Source organism: Euprymna scolopes, chromosome 16 (assembly GCF_053919585.1).
Source record: "Euprymna scolopes isolate OS-2025 chromosome 16, ASM5391958v1, whole genome shotgun sequence".
NCBI lineage: Eukaryota > Metazoa > Mollusca > Cephalopoda > Sepiida > Sepiolidae > Euprymna > Euprymna scolopes.
The window spans coordinates 14,158,975-14,181,899 of record NC_136497.1 but is presented as its reverse complement, the minus strand read 5'-3'; the positions used below and the strand labels follow the sequence as shown (position 1 = coordinate 14,181,899).

General features: G+C 28.8%; 1 long non-coding RNA gene across 1 annotated transcript in view; it reads left to right on the top strand.

Moving 5' to 3' along the window:
• LOC145295841 (uncharacterized) overlaps nt 1–20,021 on the top strand; it is a 38,904-nt gene extending 18,883 nt beyond the window's left edge. The window contains exon 4 of the long non-coding RNA XR_013869893.1: nt 19,665–20,021. This is a non-coding gene — a long non-coding RNA (uncharacterized LOC145295841). The remainder of the gene's footprint in view (nt 1–19,664) is intronic.
• Nucleotides 20,022–22,925: the final 2,904 nt, after the last annotated feature.

The following is a 22,925-nucleotide window of genomic DNA, read 5'->3' as shown; positions in this document are numbered from 1 at the left end:
ATACACCAATTCATACCATCTAAAAATTCCAACAAAGACCTAACAGCCAGCCATGGTTCTCCCCAGAATGTGCTGCTATCGCGCACAGAAATCACTTTTTCCATAGCTACCAACGTAATAGATGCACTGAGACTAAAGCTGCTTTCAGGTCTGCCAGCAAGCACTGTGAAAGAGTAATAAAAAATGCAAGAGAGCTATATGCCCAGTCTGTTAAATCCAAGGTAGCTGATCAGCGGCTTGGATCCCACCAGTTTTGGCAAATAACAAATAGGATCCTGAACAGAAGTGTGCGTTCTATCCCAACCATTATCAATGGACCAGAGGTCATCTCGTCAGCGTCAGACAAGGTCAAACTATTTGCAAAGAACTTTGCAGCTAATTCTACCCTATGCGACGAAGGCCATCAACTCCCCATATTTCCTCCTATAACACAGAACAAACTAGGTAACATACAAATATCCATGCATGAGGTTGCCAAGCTAATAAAGAACCTAGATTCCAGTAAAGCAACTGGCCCTGATGGCATCCCAATTATAGTGTTAAAAAAGCTTCAACCAGAACTTGCTCCCATACTTACGAAACTATTTAAGCGCTGCCTTAAGGAGAAGTGCTTTCCAACTCCCTGGAAGACCTCATCAGTTTGCTCTGTATTTAAGAATTCAGGTGATAAGTAATCTCCCTCTAAGAACAGACCAATAAGTCTCCTGTGTGTTATGAGTAAGTTGCTGGAATCCATATTAAATAGAGAAAGAGTCAACCACCTCAGCAGGAATAACCTTCTTAGTGACACACAATATGGTTTCCGCTCTGCAAGATCTACCGCAGATGTGCTGACGGTTATATCCCACAGGTTAGTGAATCTCTTGACAAAGGCTTCCTTTCTAGGGCAGTTGCTCTTGACATATCAAAGGCCTTCGACAAGGTATGGCATAAGGGTCTACTTCACAAGATTTCCAGCTACGGTATAACTGGAAATGTTTTCTCAATTATTAAATCATTTCTCTCCGATAGGCTCATAAGAGTAGTGGTAGATGGACAAAAATCGTAGGCCTGCAATATAAATGCTGGAGTCCCTCAGGGGGTCAATCCTGGGCCCAACTCTCTTCCTGATCTACATCAATGACCTCCCTAAACACATAATTAAATCATTCGTTGACATCTATGCTGATGACACGACCATCTACGGCAACACATCAAAGGCTGTAAATGACAAAGTTCTCTCTGATTCTCTCTCCTCTGATCTCGAGCGCGTGGTTCAGTGGGGGAAGATGTGACTGGTTTCCTTTAATGCATCCAAAACCAAACTCCTATCCTTACATCATCAACGCTCTGATCCCCATCTGGCATCAATTGTGATGGATGGCTCTCGTCTGGGTGAGGCCCTGTGTTTTGACAAGCTTCTGGGTTTGACCTTTACTCCTGATCTGAAATGGAACACGTACATCAAGTCTGTTGCCAAGGTCGTTGGAAAGATGGGATCCTTCTACTGCTCCAGAAGATATCTCACTACTGATGCAATTCTCTATCTATATAAAAGCCAAGTACGTCCAAAGATGGAATACTGTTGCCATATCTGGGCAGGAGCTGCTAAAAACAGCCTATCCTGCCTTGACAGAGTACAAAATAGACTTTGTGGCTTAGTGGGGGATGCCCTTTTCTCTACCCTGCAACCTCTCTCCCACAGAAGAGACGTTGCGATCCTATCCTTGTTTTTCCTCTGAACTCCAATCTCTGGTCCCCCCTCGCCAATCTTTCACGAAAAACACCCGTCTAGCTGAATCCACTGTGAAAAATTTCCCCCACTCTATATCTGTGCCTAAATCAAAACGCGGATTCCATGAACAAAGCTTCTTTCTTAGAACTGCATGCCTGTGGAACTCTGTTCCCTCTGCCTGCTTCCCTCCAGACTACAACTTGGATGTCTTCAAGTCCAATGTTAACAAATTCCTAATGAACCGCCCCCTTAATTAAACACTTCATCAAATCTCCACACTAACGTAATGTACTTGCAATAACCCTTATCCCTGAGTGGCTTCCGGGCTTTGATAAGTGGTGATCACTGTGTAAAAAAAAAAAAAACAAAAAAAAAAATGAGGATAAAAAAAAAAACTTTTACTAAAATTTTGTAAATAGAAAACGGGGATCATCAGCTGCCTACCATGTAGCTGTTTTGGAAATTTAAAAACAGGACAGCTGTTAAATACATGGCTCTTCAGTGGATAATACCACTTCCCCAACCATGAGGTCTTGATTTCGAATTTCGCTATATATATAAATGTGACCTATCGCAGACTTAACACGTACATAATCCGACATCTAAAAAGTTTACAATTACAATAGATAGATTAAAATTAAGGAAAAAACCTTAACTAAAATTGCATGAATCAGTACTTACATAAACCGAATTCTCCAAAATCTTACTATATGAGGAGAGAAAAAAAAATAATAAAACCTTGACTAAAATTTAAATAAAAAATGGGGATCATCAGGACAGCTGTTAAATACATGGCTCTCCAGTGGATAATACCACTTCCCCAATAAGAAAATTTAGAATGATACGATTACTATTTATACTAATATATATATAAAAATGAAATAAAGTATATATAAGTAAATTTAACAAGATTACAAGATCTATTCTGCGACATGTTGGCTAGCATATAAACGCTATGCGAATAAAAATCCATAAAAGCTGAAGTACATTTGGTACCAGAAAGGCAAATAGATAAGAGGAAGGAAACCTAGCCATACATATCTAAAAGCCTAATATATATATATATATATAACACGGAAATTACATAATTGTCGATGCAATAATTTATTTCAACCTTATGGTATTTTCAAGCATCTAAACTAGACAATTACATTTTTGATACTGAAATAAATAAAGAAAAAGAATCGGGCCTCGACCGTCAAAAAACCAGAGGGGGTGGTAGTAGCAATCCACTTAATACATTTTATAGACAAGGTGGGAGGGATTTAAAAAAAACAAAAAAACATTATGACACTTATAACTGCTGTCCAGTAGCTCGACGTAACAACCGACACACACACACACACACACACACACACACACACACACACACACACACACACACACACACGCCCCTAAATATGCACGTTCTTATAGGTAAATGCCTTGACACGCGTTTACTAACCTAGGAAGAAGAGGGAGAAATATACGGATATAGAGAGAAGGAAACAAAACAAACCGAGCGCAAGGGAAAGGGAAGAAGAAAGAAAAAAGAAGAGAGCGACCATCCGCTGCCTGTCAATGGTTTCATCAGTGTAGAATCCAGAGAAAGATAAGGGAAAGAAAATGGAGATTATACGCGCGTCATAGAGTCAATTGAGTCATGGTAAGCAACTCTATTAAAAGATAAATAATAAAAAAAATTTATATACAAAGTTTTAAAACTATCTGTATGTTATCATGTTAAAATTAGTTAGAAATAAATATTATTTCATAATACATTTAAATATTGTAATATATTACTATAAATTCAAAAAATTGAGTCTTATGTAGTTAGTATTTTATATATTTATATACAATTATGTAATTTCCGTGTTATATTTTTATGTTATTGCTCTGTTTACCACATTGAGCTCTCATACCCGGATTTCCTCCTGGAATTATTCCATTATAACACTCTATATATATATATATATATATATACTAGCAAAAGTACCCGTCGTTGATTGGGTTCAAAAACAGCCTACAGAAAATGGACTCTGATTTATGAAAGTATGATAGGTTATGAAAAGGAAGGGTTGTAAAGAGATAGCTTCGAATTTGGGGGGTATCAAAACCAAAGCAAAATATGATGAAAGTAAAAATAAAATAGATAAACCCCATAATTTATTATACCATACCTGTTCACACTGAAACACTTATCACAATATTCTGTGGATCTATATTAAAAAACCTTGTTAAACTTTGTGACATATTTCCATTCTATGGAGGTTAGGTGCCAACGAACACCCCATAATTTTATTATACCATATTTCTTCCAACTGAAACATAATTATCAAAGTATACTTACGCAGATAGATATGAAAAGTCTTTATTAAAGTTTGTGCCTATTTTCATGCTATGGAGGCCAGGCGTGAACGCAGACCCGACAATTTTATTATACCATCCCTATTTAAGTTAAAACATACTTATCAAAGTATTATCATATACATCTATATCAAAAACACTTGTACACGTTTTTTTTTTTAATTTTTTAATTTTGTTATTTCCATACTTTGTGAACCAGGCGCGAATACAGACCCCACAATTTTAATGAATCATCATTATGTCAGATCAAACATACCCATTCCTGTGTCTCAATACATCTTCTATCATTATATGTGATCAGTTTTCTATAATAGTCAACCATATAGGAGTCTATTCGTGACCAGATACACACACAGACGTTCAGCTTTATGTTATATATACAGTGGGTGTCAAAAGAGTTTGAAGACCTATTTTTTCTCAATTTCTTTATTAATTTTGCTTTATTTTTCATTTTGGACTCTTCCATCATTTGCTGGTTGCCATTCTGGTTCGTTCCATTACTACATTTTACGATAAAAGCCAGAATTTAATAATAGTTTGACATTTTCCACTTTTCAGGTGAGCCAAAAGTTTATGCAGATAATCTTAATTTATTGATAATGGCTAAAGGAAAGATGTTGACAGATAGGGAGAAGGGTGAAATTGTTACATTTCTTGCTGCAAAGAAGTCTACATTGGAAATTTCGAAAATTTTGTAACGAGATCATCGAACTGTAAAACGTTTTGTCATTGACGGCAAAGATGGAAGAAAAAGCATAAAAGTGGCAGACCAAAGGTGACTTCACCACGAGATATTAGAAAAATCAAGAGGAGTTTGCTAGCAAACCCACACAGCACAAGCAAAACTATTTTCGACCATGCAGGAGTGTCTGGCATCTCTAAAAAGACCTGAAATCGGATTTTGAAACAGATAGCCGACCAGAGAACACAGACAAAATGTCCTCCTTTGAGTAATATAAACTGTCAGAAGCGACTAGCATGGGTCACTAAATATATGAAAACATATTTTCAAAATGTTCTATGGACTGACGAAGCCAGAGCAACCCTCGACGGCCCCAACGGTTGGGCCAAGGGATGGCTTCTTAAAGGCAATAGCCCACTCTTGTGATCCAGACGTCAACAGGGAGGAGAAGGAGTGATGATTTGGGCTGGTATTATCAGAAGTGAGATTGTTGGTCCTTTTCTTGTCCCTGACTGTCAAAATGAATTCTGTGAACTACTGCAAGTTTTTGGAAGCAAATTTATTGCCCTGGTTGAATTCACAAAATGATGCTCTCAACCAGAATCTAATTATCCAACAAGACAATGCCCCAAGCCATGCTTCTCGGTTCACAAAATCTTGGCTTTCAGACAAGGGGATCTCTGGTGAACGTCTGATGGACTGGCCACCTCAGAGCCCGGATTTGAATCCGATAGAGAACCTCTGGTCGATTCTGAAGAGGAAGGTTTATGAAAACGGGCATCAATTCCATAGTAAAAAAGACATTTGGGAGAGAATCAAGAAGGTATCTTCTGAAATCACACCTCAGCAAGTGCATACATTAATATCCTCTGTTGATAGGAGACTGATTGATTTGATTAAAAATGGAGGAAAGTGAATAAAGGGTTAAATAGTTTCATAAATTCGTATTGTTCTGTTAATTGTTATTTGAGTAATAACTGTTGTTTTCTTGTAATATGTTATCAATAGATGGTACTATAATCATGATGACACAATTTTTCGAATCATATCATGTTTAAAAATGGTATTTATTGCGGATAAATGAGTGCTTGCAAACTATTTTGGCCCATATTCCTTCCTGAAATCATTTAAAGATCCATACCCCCCCCCAGAATATGATTATTTGGTTTCCGTTTCTATGAATTTACTTTGCATATCAAACAGTGAGTAACATAGTTATTATATTGGAAAATATTGAAGCATAAATTTATCAATTTATACAATTTGCAAACACTTTTGACCCCAACTGTATATATATATATATATATATATATATATATATATATATATATATATTGGACGATGTCAAAACATCGTTAATTCATTACCCACTCAGCATCAGCCGTATAGTGTAATGGTAAGAAGCCTTGATTGTCATTTGAGCGGTTGGGTTTCGATCCTGGCTTGAGGCAGTTGTCTGTCTAGCCGCACAGATGAGCTGTTAAACAGCGAAACAGTACTGTATGTGGGTGGCTATAATGCTCCCTATCTTGGGTTGAGCATATCGGGAAGTGATATACAAACTGCCATCAGCATATTAAGTGACGCTCTTTGTGTTGCTGACAAATAGTCTTGTCATAAGCCAAACAACGCGCGCACATGCATTGTTTGGCTGGCTCTCGGAATAATAACATATTTACTTATAACATAAAAACTATTTGTCAGCGACAATTTTACATGTGATATTCATTACCATAATATCGGCAACCTATAAATGTCATCAAATCGGATGGAAAAGATAAAATAATTAACAAATAAAGTTCTATATTTTTAAATGTGTCTTTTGTTTGTTTGTTTGTTTGTTTGTTTATTTTTAGGAAAATATATAAATGAACGTGACGCCGGGTGAAATAATATGTCTCTTAGTGACGCCATATTATAATGTTAGAAAGCGTTTGTTTATAAAGCGAAGAACTGGATTCTGGAATATGAGAATTTTCAGGGCTCAGCTGGAGGGTTTATAGATACTAACGTTGTCACTTCGGCACGGTACATTCATTTTGGCCACAGCCCCCAGTGCCCACTATTTACTGGCTTGAAAGTGGCTCCCACTAAGAACTGTAGTTTAATTGTTTCTTACAGGTGGAGTGGGGGGGCATACTTCCACCGGGCAACACCGGTACACGAATCCTGCTACTATTTTAATATTGAAATGACTAACATTATTAAGAAAAGGGTTTGTAGCAGGATTCGTGTACCGGTGTTTCCTGGTGGAAGTATGTTCCCCACTCCACCTGTAAAAAACAATTAAACTACGGTTCTTAGTGGGATGTAACGATGACTCAACCAAATGCCGAAGTAAATAAAGCTAGTTCGTACAAGTAGAGCTAAAACAAAACACTACACAGAGAAAAACGGGTTATTTAACATTGAAATACATTATAAAATAGAATATAAATAATGGTAGAATCTCTCTCTACATATAAAGTGACCCTGTCTGTGTGTGCGTGCGTGTGTGCATAGGAAACGGTCTCTACTAAATTACTTTGTCAATTTTTTGTCTGCAGGTTTAAAACTTGATATATGGACTTATCGGACCTGTGGAACATATTAGATTTGGTTTTAAGCCGAAAAAGAAGCTGCTAATTGGTCAAAATTTAAAAAAATTGGAACTTGGCAAGCATAAGTCGAACTAATCTGTATTCTTTACGCATTCACAAATATACATTTATACGTTTAAGTCAATCCATTTGTAAAGTTTTGACATGCACGTGGCCTTAGCTCGGGCGGTAATGAATAACACTAGAGAACTAAATGCTTTGGCTTCGATTTTAGCTGATGGCATCCAAGTCATATATATGGAACGTATATATATATATATATATATATATATATATATATATATATATATATATATGGAACGTATAACGATTAGATCACTGTCTGACTGACGTAAAGAACATTTTAAAAGATTGAAATATTTAAATTCAACGTTATTTCACGCGGTTAATGGTAGCCGAATGAATACAGTCTTTGATAATCGAGCCAGAGATGGCTTGTGTTGCCGAGTTCGAATCTGTCGACTGGTGCTAATCGTGACACCCTGTATTGAAGATTCCCGAAAGTGTTTGTAGGTATTGAATTATTATAGTAAAAAAAAAAATTATATATATATATATATATATATATATATATATATATATATATACTAGCAAAAGTACCTGTCGTTGACTGGGTTCAAAAACACCCTACAGAAAATGGACTCTGATTTATGAAAGTATGATAGGTTATGAAAAGGAAGGGTTGTAAATTTTTGAATTTGGGGGTATCAAAACCAAAGCAAAATATGATGAAAGTATAGATAAACCCCATAATTTATTATACCATACCTGTTCACACCGAAACACTTATCACAATATTCTGTGGATCTATATTAAAAAACCTTGTTAAACTTTGTGATATGTTTCCATTCTATGGAGGTCAGGTGCGAACAAACACTCCATAATTTTATTATACCATATTTCTTCCAACTGAAACATAATTATCAAAGTATACTTACGCAGTTAGATATGAAAATTCTTTATTAAAGTTTGTGCCTATTTCCATTGAAACATACTTATCAAAATATTATTATGTACATCTATATCAGAAACACTTGTAAACGTTTTTTTTAAATTTTTAATTTTTTTAATTTCCATACTTTGTGGACCAGGCGCAAACGCAGACGCCACAATTTTAATGAACCACCGTTCTGCCAGATCAAACATACACATTCCTGTGTCTCGATACATCTTCTATCATTATATGTAATCAGTTTTTTAAATAGTCAACCATATAGGTGCTTATTCGTGACCCCCCCCCACACACACATTCAGCTTTATATTGTATATATATATATATATATATATATATATATATTGGGTTGTGTGGGAAGTGATAAACAAACTGCTACTAGCATATTGAGCGATGCTCTTTGTACCGAATAGCTTAACTTCAAGGAGCGCTGATTGTTACCTAGGTGGTCGAGTTTCAAACTTTGCTTAAGGTAGTTGCTAGTCTAATGAGCTGTGATACAGCGAAACAGTACTGTATGTGGTTGACTATAAATGCTCCCTATCTTGGTTTAAGTGAATTGGGAAGTTATAAACAAAATGCCTCTAGCTTATTAAGCTATGCTCTTTGTATAAACAATCACAGCTTAAGCATTTGGACAATGTTTGAACATTGTTAATTCACATATCCATCTTAGCAGCATAAACACTTATCCTGCCTTAACAGAATTTAAAATAGACTTCGTAGTCTTATGATTTCCTGCTTTCCAACTGACTACAATATAGTCAACTTCAAGTCCAACGTGAACAAGTTCTGGATGAGCCATCCCCTTAAGTAATACAATTTACCAAATTTACAGCATGTCTATCTTAACAGCATATTAAAATACTTTTGAAACCATTATTATATATTGGGTATCATATAATAATCAATAAAGAATTGGCTCTGTAATAATAAATATAAAATATGTATCAATTAAAATATCATATGTAAGCGTATTTTACGACCGGGCAACGACGGGCTGTCTGCTAATAAAGAATGAAATATTGATCTATATAAGATTATATAAGGTATAAGATAAAAATGAAATATAACGTAAAATATAATATATATCAGTTACTATTTAATTTCAACTTATCAGTTAAGATAATAATATTTATATTATCAGTTAAAATAATAATATTTATATTATCAGTTTAAATAATAATATTTATATTATCAGTTAAAATACTAATATTTATATTATCAGTTAAGATAATAATATTTCTATTATCAGTTAAAATAATAATATTTATATTATCAGTTAAAATACTAATATTTATATTATCAATTAAAATACTAATATTATATTATCAGTTAGAATACTAATATTTATATTATCATTTAAAATACTAATATTTATATGATTAGTTTAAATACTAATATTTATATTATCAGTTAAAATACTAATATTTACATTATCAGTTAAAATTATAATATTTATATTATCAGTTAAAATACTAATATTTATATTATCAGTTAGAAAAATAATATTTATATTATCAGTTAAAATACTAATATTTATATTATCAGTTAAAATACGAATATTTATATTATCAGTTAAAATAATAATATTTATATTATCAGTTAGAAATATAATATTTATATTATCAGTTAAAATACGAATATTTATATTATCAGTTAAAATACTAATATTTATATTATCAGTTAAAATACTAATATTTATATTATCAGTTAAAATACTAATATTTACATAATCAGTTTAAATACTTATATTTATATTATCAGTTAGAAAAGTAATATTTATATTATCAGTTAAAATACTAATATTTATATTATCAGTTAAAATAATAATATTTATATTATCAGTTAAAATACTAATATTAATATTATCAGTTAAAATAATAATATTTATATTATCAGTTTAAATAATAATATTTATATTATCAGTTAAAATACTAATATTTATATTATCAGTTAAGATAATAATATTTATATTATCAGTTAAAATAATAATATTTATATTATCAGTTAAAATACTAATATTTATATTATCAATTAAAATACTAATATTATATTATCAGTTAGAATACTAATATTTATATTATCATTTAAAATACTAATATTTATATGATTAGTTTAAATACTAATATTTATATTATCAGTTAAAATACTAATATTTACATTATCAGTTAAAATTATAATATTTATATTATCAGTTAAAATACTAATATTTATATTATCAGTTAGAAAAATAATATTTATATTATCAGTTAAAATACTAATATTTATATTATCAGTTAAAATACGAATATTTATATTATCAGTTAAAATAATAATATTTATATTATCAGTTAGAAATATAATATTTATATTATCAGTTAAAATACGAATATTTATATTATCAGTTAAAATACTAATATTTATATTATCAGTTAAAATACTAATATTTATATTATCAGTTAAAATACTAATATTTACATAATCAGTTTAAATACTTATATTTATATTATCAGTTAGAAAAGTAATATTTATATTATCAGTTAAAATACTAATATTTATATTATCAGTTAAAATACTAATATTTATATTATCAGTTAAAATACTAATATTTATATTATCAGTTAAAATAATAATATTTATATTATCAGTTAAAATACTAATATTTATATTATCAGTTAAAATACTAATATTTACATTATCAGTTAAAATACTAATATTTATATTATCAGTTAAAATACTAATATTTATATTATCAGTTAAAATACTAATATTTATATTATCAGTTAAAATACTAATATTTATATTATCAGTTAAAATACTAATATTTATATTATCAGTTAAAATACTAATATTAACATTATCGGTTAAAATACTAATATTTATATTATCAGTCAAAATACTAATATTTACATTATCAGTTAAAATTATAATATTTATATTATCAGTAAAAATAATAATATTTATATTATCACTTAAAGTAATATTATTTATATTATCAGTTAAAATACTAATATTTACATTATCAATTAAAATACTAATATTTACATTATCAGTTAAAATACTAACATTTATATTATCAGTTAGAAAAATAATATTAACATTATCAGTTAAAATACTAATATTTATATTATCAGTTAAATACTAATATTTACATTATCAGTTAAAATACTAATATTTATATTATCAGTTAAAATACTAATATTTATATTTTCAGTTAAAATACTAATATTTATATTATCAGTTAAAATACTAATATTTATATGATCAGTTAGAAAAATAACATTTATATTATCAGTTAAATACTAATATTTATATTATCAGTTAGAACAATAATATTTATATTATCAGTAAAGAAAATTATATTTAAATTATCAGTTAAAATACCAATATTTACATTATCAGTTAAAATTATAATATTTATATTATCAGTTAAAATAATAATATTTACATAATCAGTTAAAATACTAATATTTACATTATCAGTTAAAATACTAATATTTATATTATCAGTTAAAATTATAATATTTATATTATCAGTTAAAATAATAATATTTATATTATCATTTAGAAAAATAATATTTTTATTATCAGTTAAAATATTAATGTTTACATTATAAATTAAAATACTAATATTTATATTATCAGTTAGAAAAATAATATTTATATTATCAGTTAAAATTATAATATTTATATTATCAGTTAAAATTATAATATTTATATTATCAGTTAAAATACTAATATTTATTTTATCAGTTAAAATTATAATATTTATATGATCAGTTAAAATACTAATATCTATATTATCAGTTAAAATACTAATATTTATATTATCAGTAAAAATACTAATACTTATATTATCAGTTAAAATTATAATATTTATATGATCAGTTTAAATACTAATATTCATATTATCAGTTAGAAAAATAATATTTATATTTTCAATTAAAATACTAATATTTATATTATCAGTTAAAATAATAATATTTATATTATCAGTTAAAATACTAATATTTACATTATCAGTTAAAATACTAACATATATATTATAAGTTAAAATTATAATATGTATATTATCAGTTAAAATACTAATATTTATATAATCAGTTAGAAATATTATATTTATATTATCAGTTGAAATAATAATATTTATATTATCAGTTAAAATACTAATATTTACATTATCAGTTAAAATACCAATATTTATATTATTAGTACAAATTATAATATGTATATTATCAGTTAAAATACTAATATTTATATTATCAGTTAAAATAAAAATATTTATATTATCAGTAAAAATAATAATATTAATATTATCAGTTTAAATTATAATATTTATATTATAAATTAAAATACTAATATTTATATTATCAGTTAAAATACTAATATTTATATTATCAGTTAAAATACTTATATTTATATTATCAGTTAAAATAATAATATTTATATGATCAGTTAAAAAATTAATCTTATATTATCAGTTAAAATAATAATATTTATATTATAAGTTAAAATAATAATATTTATAATGTCATTTAAACTAGTAATATTTATATGATCAGTTAAAAAATTAATATTATATTATCAGTTAAAATAATAATATTTATATTATCAGTTTTAATAATAATATTTATATTATCAGTTAAAACAATATTTATATTGACAGTTAAAATAACAATATTTATATTATCAGTTAAAATAATAATATTTATATTATCAGTCAAAATACTTATATTTATATTATCAGTTAAAATAATATTTACATTATTAGATAAAATAATAATATTTATATTATCAGTTAAAATAATATTTATATTATAATTTAAATAATAATATTTATATTATCAGTTAAAATAATAATATTCATATGATCTGTTAAAATACTAATATTTATATTATCAGTTAAAATAATATTCATAATATCAGTAAAAATAATAATATTTATATAACAGTTAAAATAATATTTATATTACCAGTTAAAATAATAATATTTATATTATCAGCTAAAATAATTAGATTTATGTTTTTAGTTAAAATAATAATATTTATATGATCAGTTAAAATATTAATATTTATATTATCAATTAAAATAATAATATTTATATTATCATTTAATATAATTATATTTGAATTATCAGTTAAAATAATAATATATATCTTATCAATTAAAATACTAATATTTATATTTTAAGTTAAAATAATAATATTTATATTGTCAGTTTAAATACTAATATTTATATTATCAGTTAAAATAATAATATTTATATTATCACTTTAAATAATAATATTTATATTATCAATCAAAATACTAATATTTATATTATTCATTTAGATACTAATATTTATATTATCAATTTAAATTATAATATTTATATTATAAATTAAAATAATAATATTTATATTATCAGTTAAAATAATGATATTTATATTATCAGTTAAAATAATTATATTTATATTATCAGTTAAAATAATAATATTTATATTATAAGTTTAAACAATAATATTTACATTATCAATTAAAATAATAATATTTATATTATCAATTAAGATACTAATATTTATATTATCAGTTAAAATACTAATATTTATATTATAAGTTGAAATTCTAATATTTATATTATCAGTTAAAATATTGATATTTATATTATCAGTTAAAATACTAATATTTATATTATCAGTTAAAATACTAATATTTATATTATCAGTTTAAATAATAATATTCATATTATCAGTTAAAATACTAATATTTATATTATCAGTTCAAATAATAATGTTTATATTATCAGTTTAAATAATAATATTTATATTATCAGTTAAAATAATAAAATTTACATTATCATTTAAAATACTGACATTTATATTATCAGTTAAAATACTAATATTTATATTATCAGTTAAAATAATAATATTTGTATTATCACTTAAAATAATAATATTTATATTATCAATTTAAATATTTATATTATAAGTTAAAATAATAATATTTATATTATCAGTTAAATAATTATATTTATATTATCATTTAAAATAATTTTATTTGTATTATCAGTTAAAATGATAATATTTATATAATAAGTCAAAATACTAATATGTATATTATCAGTTAAAATAATAATATTCATATTATCTGTTAAAATAATAATATTTATATTATAAGTTAAATAATTATATTTATATTATAAGTTAAAATAATAATATTTGTATTATCAGTTAAAATAATAATATTTATAGTACAAGTTGAAATGATAATATTTATATTATAAGTTAAAATAATAATATTTATATTATAAGTTAAAATAGAAACTTTAAAGTAAATCGTAACTAATGAGTGGAAATCTTGCAAATTGAAAAACAAAGTTAATAATTCAAACTGAGATTTTTGTTTATGTTATTAAGTAAATTTAACCAGCGATTATTAATATCATTTTGAGATTTTCATGCTGGCTGCTTACAATGCTTAAGAATGTTATGTACTGGCACTAGGTGACCTATATCTTCAAGGAATACAGGAGAATATATATTATGCACACTTCGTATACACTAATCTTTGGTTTGATGGTAATGGCCTTGTTTGATGACACGTGTTTTTCAAGCCTACTGGAAGTTTTGCTATCCTTTTTATGCTTAGAGAGAGTGAGAGAGAGAGAGAGAGAGAGAGAGAGAGAGAGAGAGAGAGAGAGATGTTGGGTTTGACTCCAACAAAGGTTTGCTTACTTCATGTACAGCTAACTCTATTTGTATCATCTCATCCTGTACTCAAACGTTGACAGCGATATCATTAAATCTGAGTAATCGGTGTTTGATTTTGACCAACCAGTCATTTACGAAATTTATCAGTCTGTATTTTAAAAATTAAAATACCAATCGCTTTCATCGATTCTATTTTCTATCCAGCCTTATAATTCTTTTAGTAACACACACTCTCCAACATTAACCTTTCATTTTCATTTTCATTTTCAACGACGATGATTATCCGATAAAATATCCCTATTTTTTACGATTAGTAAACGAAAATAACGCCTTAATCCATCTTATTTTCATTATGTTTTCGTTTTCATATTTAAATTTAAACACTTATTAAATGTAAAATTTTTTTTAGAATTTTACTTTCTGCTATCATTTTATTACTATAGACATTACTTATTTTCTTCAAATTAAAATTAATACAACGTACATTATTAATGCGGATAAAAAGTAACGCCCGTAGCATCTCCGATTTACAACCTTCTTGACGTGTATAAGTACCTAATTAGCTTTTATGCAAAACCAAATATAAAAATTATCATGTGTATGTCTGTGTATACACACGAATACACATTGTTTGGTTTATTAAAATACTACACACCGCTTCATCTTATCTGAAAATTTAATATTTAACTGACGAAAAAACTATGCATTTCGTATAAAAGGTTTGTTCCAGTGTCAATGGAGAGAATAGCAGTATATACAAAATAGGCAGTGAAGATCCCTCCCATCCACTAACGATTTCTTGTTTACAGGTTATTCGAACATGATATGAAAACCCTATACTCAAGATTGTTACAGACATGGAATTTGTGGCTGCATGTGTAAAACTTACTCACAGCACCTCATCCATGTTTCCCCCCTTTTCGTCCCCAAAATGACAGTCACTATCTTTGAAAGTATCTCTGAGAAAATTAACCATATTCTGTTTGCCAGCTTCCACATGCTATTGGCGACTTTAAATGTTTATAATGTTGAATGTTTATTTAACCCAAACCAAATTTTGTCGTGATTTTTTCTTTGCTTATTATCTTACACATATTGTTGACAATCCCAATCGTGTGTCAGATCCTGTTTATAGGAATTAACTTTACATTCCATCTTCAAAAAGAAAGTGTCATGTTTGACATTTGATTTAACTGATTGATTAATCGCTGGTATTGAGAGCTTTGTACTTTCCAAGAAATTTCAACAGAAACAAAACAATCAGCCGTGGTACACACAGCAATCACCATCCAACTGCTTTCAACGTCGCATTTAAAACTGACAGAAATCATTGCAAAAAAAAAAAAAAATAGAAAATACGAAAGAATTCTATTAAATTTAGAGTGGCCTAGCTGAGGCTTGGTTTCCATGACTTTTGGCGAATAACAAACAAGGTCATTGAAAGATGTAACACCCTCATTCCAACCAAAATAAATCGCACAAAGGTGATCTTAGCATTTCATAAAGACAAACCTTTCGAAAAAACTTTGCACCAAATTCTATCCTTACCGATCAGGACTGCTTACCTTCTGGTTTTCACCATATTAATGTAAAAAAATCAGATAAACATCTCTATATCTATTTGGGATGTTTCCAAACTTATTAAGAACCTCGTCAGCAACGCGGCCTGTCCTAACAACAGTGCAATTGTAGTGCTTAAGAAGCTGCAAGTGGAACTAATTTCTATTATTACAAGGCTGTTCAATCTTGACCAAAGGAGAAATGATTCCCATCACCTCGTAAAACTTAGTCAGTCTGCCCAGTATTTAAACATACTATGAATTGGTCTTCTGCATTCCAGAACAGAACAGTTTTCTATGTGTCACAAGTAAATATTTGAATTTATGATAAGTCAGGAAGTTGTCAGCCACTTCAGCAAAAACATTCTAATATGTGACAAGCAATATGGATTTCGTCCTGCAAGCTCAACACCTGACGTTCGGACTACAATATCGCTCACGATCAGTGAATCTATCAACAGAGGCTTAGGTTCTAGAGCAATGTCTCTCTATATATCACATGCCTTTGATAAGGTTTGGCACAAGCCTGCTAGTTATGCAGATTATGACAATGTCTTTTCAATCATCAAATCCTTTCTCTCTGGCAGATTTACAAAGTTTGGAGCATGCTGTATCAACGCCAACATGCCCCAAGAATCAATTCTGTGTTCAACACTTTTCCTAATGATTTATAAAAAATGATTTCTAAAATCATTTTTTATAAATCATTTGTTGACATTGACGCAGATGATACAGCCATCTATGGCAACATTTTGAAGAGCATTAGTAAATCAAAATATTTCTGATTTTCTTTCTTCCAATCTGGAGCATGTTGTGCAATGGGAAAAATGGCTGGTTACTTTTAATACATCTAAAAACCAAGTTTCCCTCGTTTCTTCACCAATGCTCGGATCCTTACTTTTTCATAGTTTTAATAAACTTCTAGGATTGTATGACTGTATAAAAGTCAGAAACTTTTTAAGATGGAGTACTGTTTTATCATCTGGGGGAGATGTCGTACAGAGCAATTTCTTTTGTCTTGGCAAAGTACAAAATTAGCTTCGAAATCTAGTGGTATAGTGATATATACATATACAATATAGTGCTATGTATATGTATGTTCGGTTCTTGATAACACGTTTATGATTATACCAAATTTTCTTCTAGGAATATTTGCTCAACCGAAATCTTTTCATTCCCATGTTACATGATAAGGGCTGTCCCCCTTTCATGTAAGTAAAAAAAAAAGGGAATTAGTTAAATGTAAATATGAAATAGGATAGTCAAGGATTCGAACTTGCGAAGCTAGATTTGGAATTGAAAATTCCAATCATAAGTTAAAATAAATACAGAATGTTATTGAAAATAAGGAGTGTGGAAGTGCCATTGTTTAGCTCACACAAAATAGTTAGATATCCGTTTATTGAAAAAGGAATGTTATGATGAATTTTGTTTCTGTTATAAAAATGAAAATTAAAATAAGGAATTTAAAAACGGACAATAGAAAATGTTATTTGTGAAGTGAGTTACGAAAATTAGGTTAGAGGGGCAGCTTTGTAAGAAACACGTGAATAACAATGCATGCTTAAACACGGAGGCATGTCGTGCCATGTGTCTCAGTGCACGTGCTTGGTCATGCAGTAATATGATGAGTTATGAAGTTAGTTAGATAAGTCAGAATCAGAATCAGAGTTAGAAGAAGCAAGAGGAGTCAGATCAGAGAAGCAGAGGAGATCAGACCGATTCTCCGTTAGAGTCAAAGCACCCTCTGGAAGCGAGAGGGTTTAGAGATAACCATGTAACAACTTTGAATCCCTGAAATACAAAATCATATCCGACCGGTCGAAGAAGAAATAAACGTATCATCATGTGTTTTTATAACTGCCATCTTGTGTTTTGTCATTCTACCAAAACAAAGGTAAAGTGAAATTGTATTAATATGAACTTTGTGTTTATAAAAATGTATAACTGTCAAAACGTAAATGTTAAACGCACTCTCGGTCTATCTATCAAGATATTCATAACTCTCCTCTCAATGAATTACAGGCTTGGTTCTCTTGTAGTACATGTACACTGTCTATTATATATATATACAGAACTGTCTCTCACTTTATATATACCTTGTTTATGTCTCCAATATGCTATCCCCACAAGCGTGGACAACAACAAATATATAAGTCGTCATCTAAATAAGAACAACTAAACATACTCTCATATTTGGTACTTTTTCAAAAATAACAGCAGTATGCAACACCCGTTCTATTTCCTTTTTTGTTTTGTTTATTGTTTCAGATCTTTTAAAAGTATGTATTGGTAATTTGTATTATTTAGATCATTCGGACTACTATTCTCATCTCGATTTTTATATTCAAAACGTTTCGGCCGATCTAATCTACGGCCTTCTTTTTGTCCATCTTTTTGAATGTTTTTTAAACATTTTAAATAGTAGAGTTTTTTGGCCCGTTCAAAACGGGAAAAATGTATAGCCTGTTGATTAGGAATGACTTCTTTATGCCAAGTTGATGGTTAAATATGGTTAAATTTGTGCTCATATTTGCATTAAATACTAATCCCTAATAATCCCTATTAATCAATATTAATCCCTATTGATTCCTATTAAAAACTATTAATGCCTATTAATTCCTATTAATCCCTATTAATCACTATTAATCCCTATTAATCAATATTAATCCTTATTAATTCATATTAATCAATATTAATCCCTATTAATCCCTATTAACTGTGCAAAGAACCTACACTCCAATATTAGTCCACTGCATCTTCTCATGACAAAGCCAGATTAGTCCAATAGTTTTTGGGAAAATGTAGAACTTATGCTAATCCATATTAATCCCTACCTGTACATTGAACGGATACCATGATATTAGTTGCTACATCTTGTCATAACAAAAGAACATACAAAATTTCAGCCAGATCTGCACGTTAGTTTTCGAGAAAAAGTGGAACGGACAGACAGACAATATATATATATATATATATATATATATATATATATATATATATATATATATATATATATATATATATAATAAAAGATAAAAATAGTAGTCCAAATCATGCAAATAATGCAAGTAAAACTATTTTTTGTTTCATTTTAAAAAAAAATATTGAAACCTTAATTTTTCTTATTCTTTAACAGGAGGATGTAACAGTTTACAATCGGGCATTTGTCTGTTTTCGAAAGACGGTAAATCGTTTGTTATTACAGAGTTACAACCAGACGAAGAAATCGACCCGGAAGAAATGCTTGAAACGTGCATTTTTCCATATCACAGTATGGCCGATCAATGTTACGATATAGTTTGGATGTAATGAACTCTTTCGTTAATTTATAGTTTCTTCTTTTTTTTTTTAATTAAAAAAAGACAATTATTAATACACAGACCTGTTAGAAATATCAGTTTCTAAAAATGGAGCCGATATCAAGAACTGAACTTTACAAAAATTAATATTTAATGAATCAGGGTTAATTAAAATTCTAACATTAAAAACACAATAGTTTGCATACTTATTATTCCTGAAAATAACCAATAAAAGCGTTTTCCTTTTTCGTTAGTATATTGTGTCCTGAAAATATCGAATGGGTATGCCAGCAACCACTGTAAAAGAATAATAAATAACGCGAGAGAATTGTATACCCAGTCCGTCAAATCCAAAGTAGCTGAGCAACGGCTTGAGTCCCATGAGTTTTGGCGAATACCAAACAAGGCCCTGAACTGAAGCGTTTCCTTTATCCCAACCATCATCACTGGCTATGAAGTAATCTTATCAACATCAGACAAAGCCAAACTCTTTGCCAAGAACTTTGCAGCAAATTCTACCGTATGCAATCAGGCCAACCTATTCTCCATATTTCCTCCTGTGCCTTCAAACAAACTATGTAACATACAAATAACTGTACGTGATGTTGCGAAGCTTATCAGAAATCTCGATTCTGGTAAAACAACTGGCTCTGATGGCATTGCAATAAGAGAACTCAAAAAGTTTTAACAAGAACTAGCTCCCATACTACAAAAAAAAAAAAAAATGCCCCCAAACACACCTGGAAAACCTCATCAGTCTGCCCCGTATTTAAGAATTCGGGTGATCAGTCATCTGCCTTCCAGTATAATCAATCAGTCTCCTGTACGTTACTGGAATCTGAGTTAAACAGAAAAGTAGTCAACCACCTCAGCAAAAACAACCTACCCAGTGACATGCAATATGGTTTCCATTCTTCCAGATCTACAGCTGATGTGCTAACAGCAATTCTCACAGTGTTAGTGAATCTCTCGACACATGCTTCATTTTTTAGGCAATCGCTCCTGATATATAAAAGACTTTTGATAGGGTATGGCATAAAGGTATACAACACTTGATCTTCAGCTACGGAATAGCTGGAAATGTCTTCGCAATTATTAAATCATTCCTCTCTGATAGGTTCATAAGAATATTTATTCAATGAAAATCATCATGAACTTCACTTTTTTTAAACGTCCAACTCTTACGTAAATGCATTTTTTTGTGTGAATTTTATTCAATTTTTATCTTCAAAACATCAATATCAAAATTTGAAGATTTTTCACTGCTCATCTTCAAGACTGATGTATCCCGTTTAGAATTTTGCAAACCATTTCTGAATAGTTGATTCTAATATAGCATTGCAACCATACACTTCAAAAATCGCTTTGAAAGTTGTAATTGTAAATGTTTTGTTTATAGTAAGTACTTTTTAATAGTAAATTTTTAATTGTAAATGTTTTGTTAAAAGTAAGTACTTTTTAATAGTAAATTTTTAATTGTAAATGTTTTGTTAAAAGTAAGTACTTTTTAATAGTAAATTTTTAATTGTAAATGTTTTGTTAAAAGTAAGTACTTTTTAATAGTAAAATTTTACGAAAAAAATGACATTATAAAGTAAATATATCAACAAATTATTACCCCCCCCCAACTCACTGCCCACCATTTTTTTTGTTTTTTTAACTTTTTACTTTTTACGAAAAATAAAACATGCCAGTCCTTCTAAATTAACATCGGTTTCTTGTTGTTTTTGATATAAAAATCCCAGGTTGCTCGAATGACGTGCCTAAATATGACATGAAAAGAGAAACAGCAGGAGCAGTTGCTATACTTTGTTGAACATTTGTTATGCCTTAATGTGTCGTACACAATTAGTAAAATCCTAGTTTCAACAGGACAGATGGCCGAGACTTAAGATGAATATGAATATAATGTCAAAAAGGAAGCCAAAGTCTGGGTGTCCCCCCCCCAAAAAAAAACAACAACTCCGAACGAAGAGAGAAGAAAGAGAGTAGCTTATACAATTTATTATCTATTTTTAGGAGCCATTGCAACCCGGACTTAGAACTAATGGTATGGCTAAGGGAGAGTTGTTTTTAAGTTAGTGAAACAGTAATCTTTAATCACAATTAAGCGTTATTGAATAATAATAATAATAATAATAATAATAATAATAATAATAATAATAATAATAATAATAATAATAATAATTGTAAACTTAATGCTAAGTTATCCATTCTTGATCCGAGTTCTCCACGAGTGAATGAGAGGAGTGCACTGTGGAGTCAATAAAAGATCTCATGTTCATCGTAGGTGAATAACCAAACGCTTGTGTCCTGTTGTCATTCCTCGTTATGTAATGTTCCTATATTTTAACTATAAATCACAGAATGGACAGTATAGAAGAAGAAGAAGAAGAAGAAGAAGAAGAAGAAGAAGAAGAAGAAGAAGAAGAAGAAAGAAATTCAAAATTCTTAAATTTAATGCACAAGGGAAACTACTCTTGCATGAAGTTGCTTCCCCTAGATTCATTTCTTACTTCACAACTCTATCCGTAATACATCTTAATATCTATATTTGTTACTGCATATATATATATATATATATATATATATATATATATATATATATATATATATATATATATATATATCAAATTTCAAGTCTCTAGACTAAAAATTCACAGAGTAGTTTTATATACAAATAATAAAAGTCCATTGTAAGAGACAAGCTTTAATTTACTCTTTCAGTTCAGCACCTCTTGACAAAAAATGTCCCCAATTTTCCCTGTTTCTTTCGAATGTTCCCTTTTATGTAACGTTTCGCTGACTTCTTTCTTCGGTGAAGAACCGCTACACGTTGAAATTACTACCAGTTCTCTTTTTGCATCATTGCAACAACGATCATATATTATTATTATTATGATATTGAAAACGAGGCTACATCAAATGAAGGTCACTCTCATATTCTTGTCAAGGGTTGCTAGATTGGCCTCTTTAAAGCCAAAATTCTCGAATTTGGCTTTTTTTAAAAAACAGTTTTGCCATCAAAATTTGTATTTGACATTTTTTAAAAGCGTAACGTACGGACTAAAGAAAGAGCATGCAGAATCTTATATAGA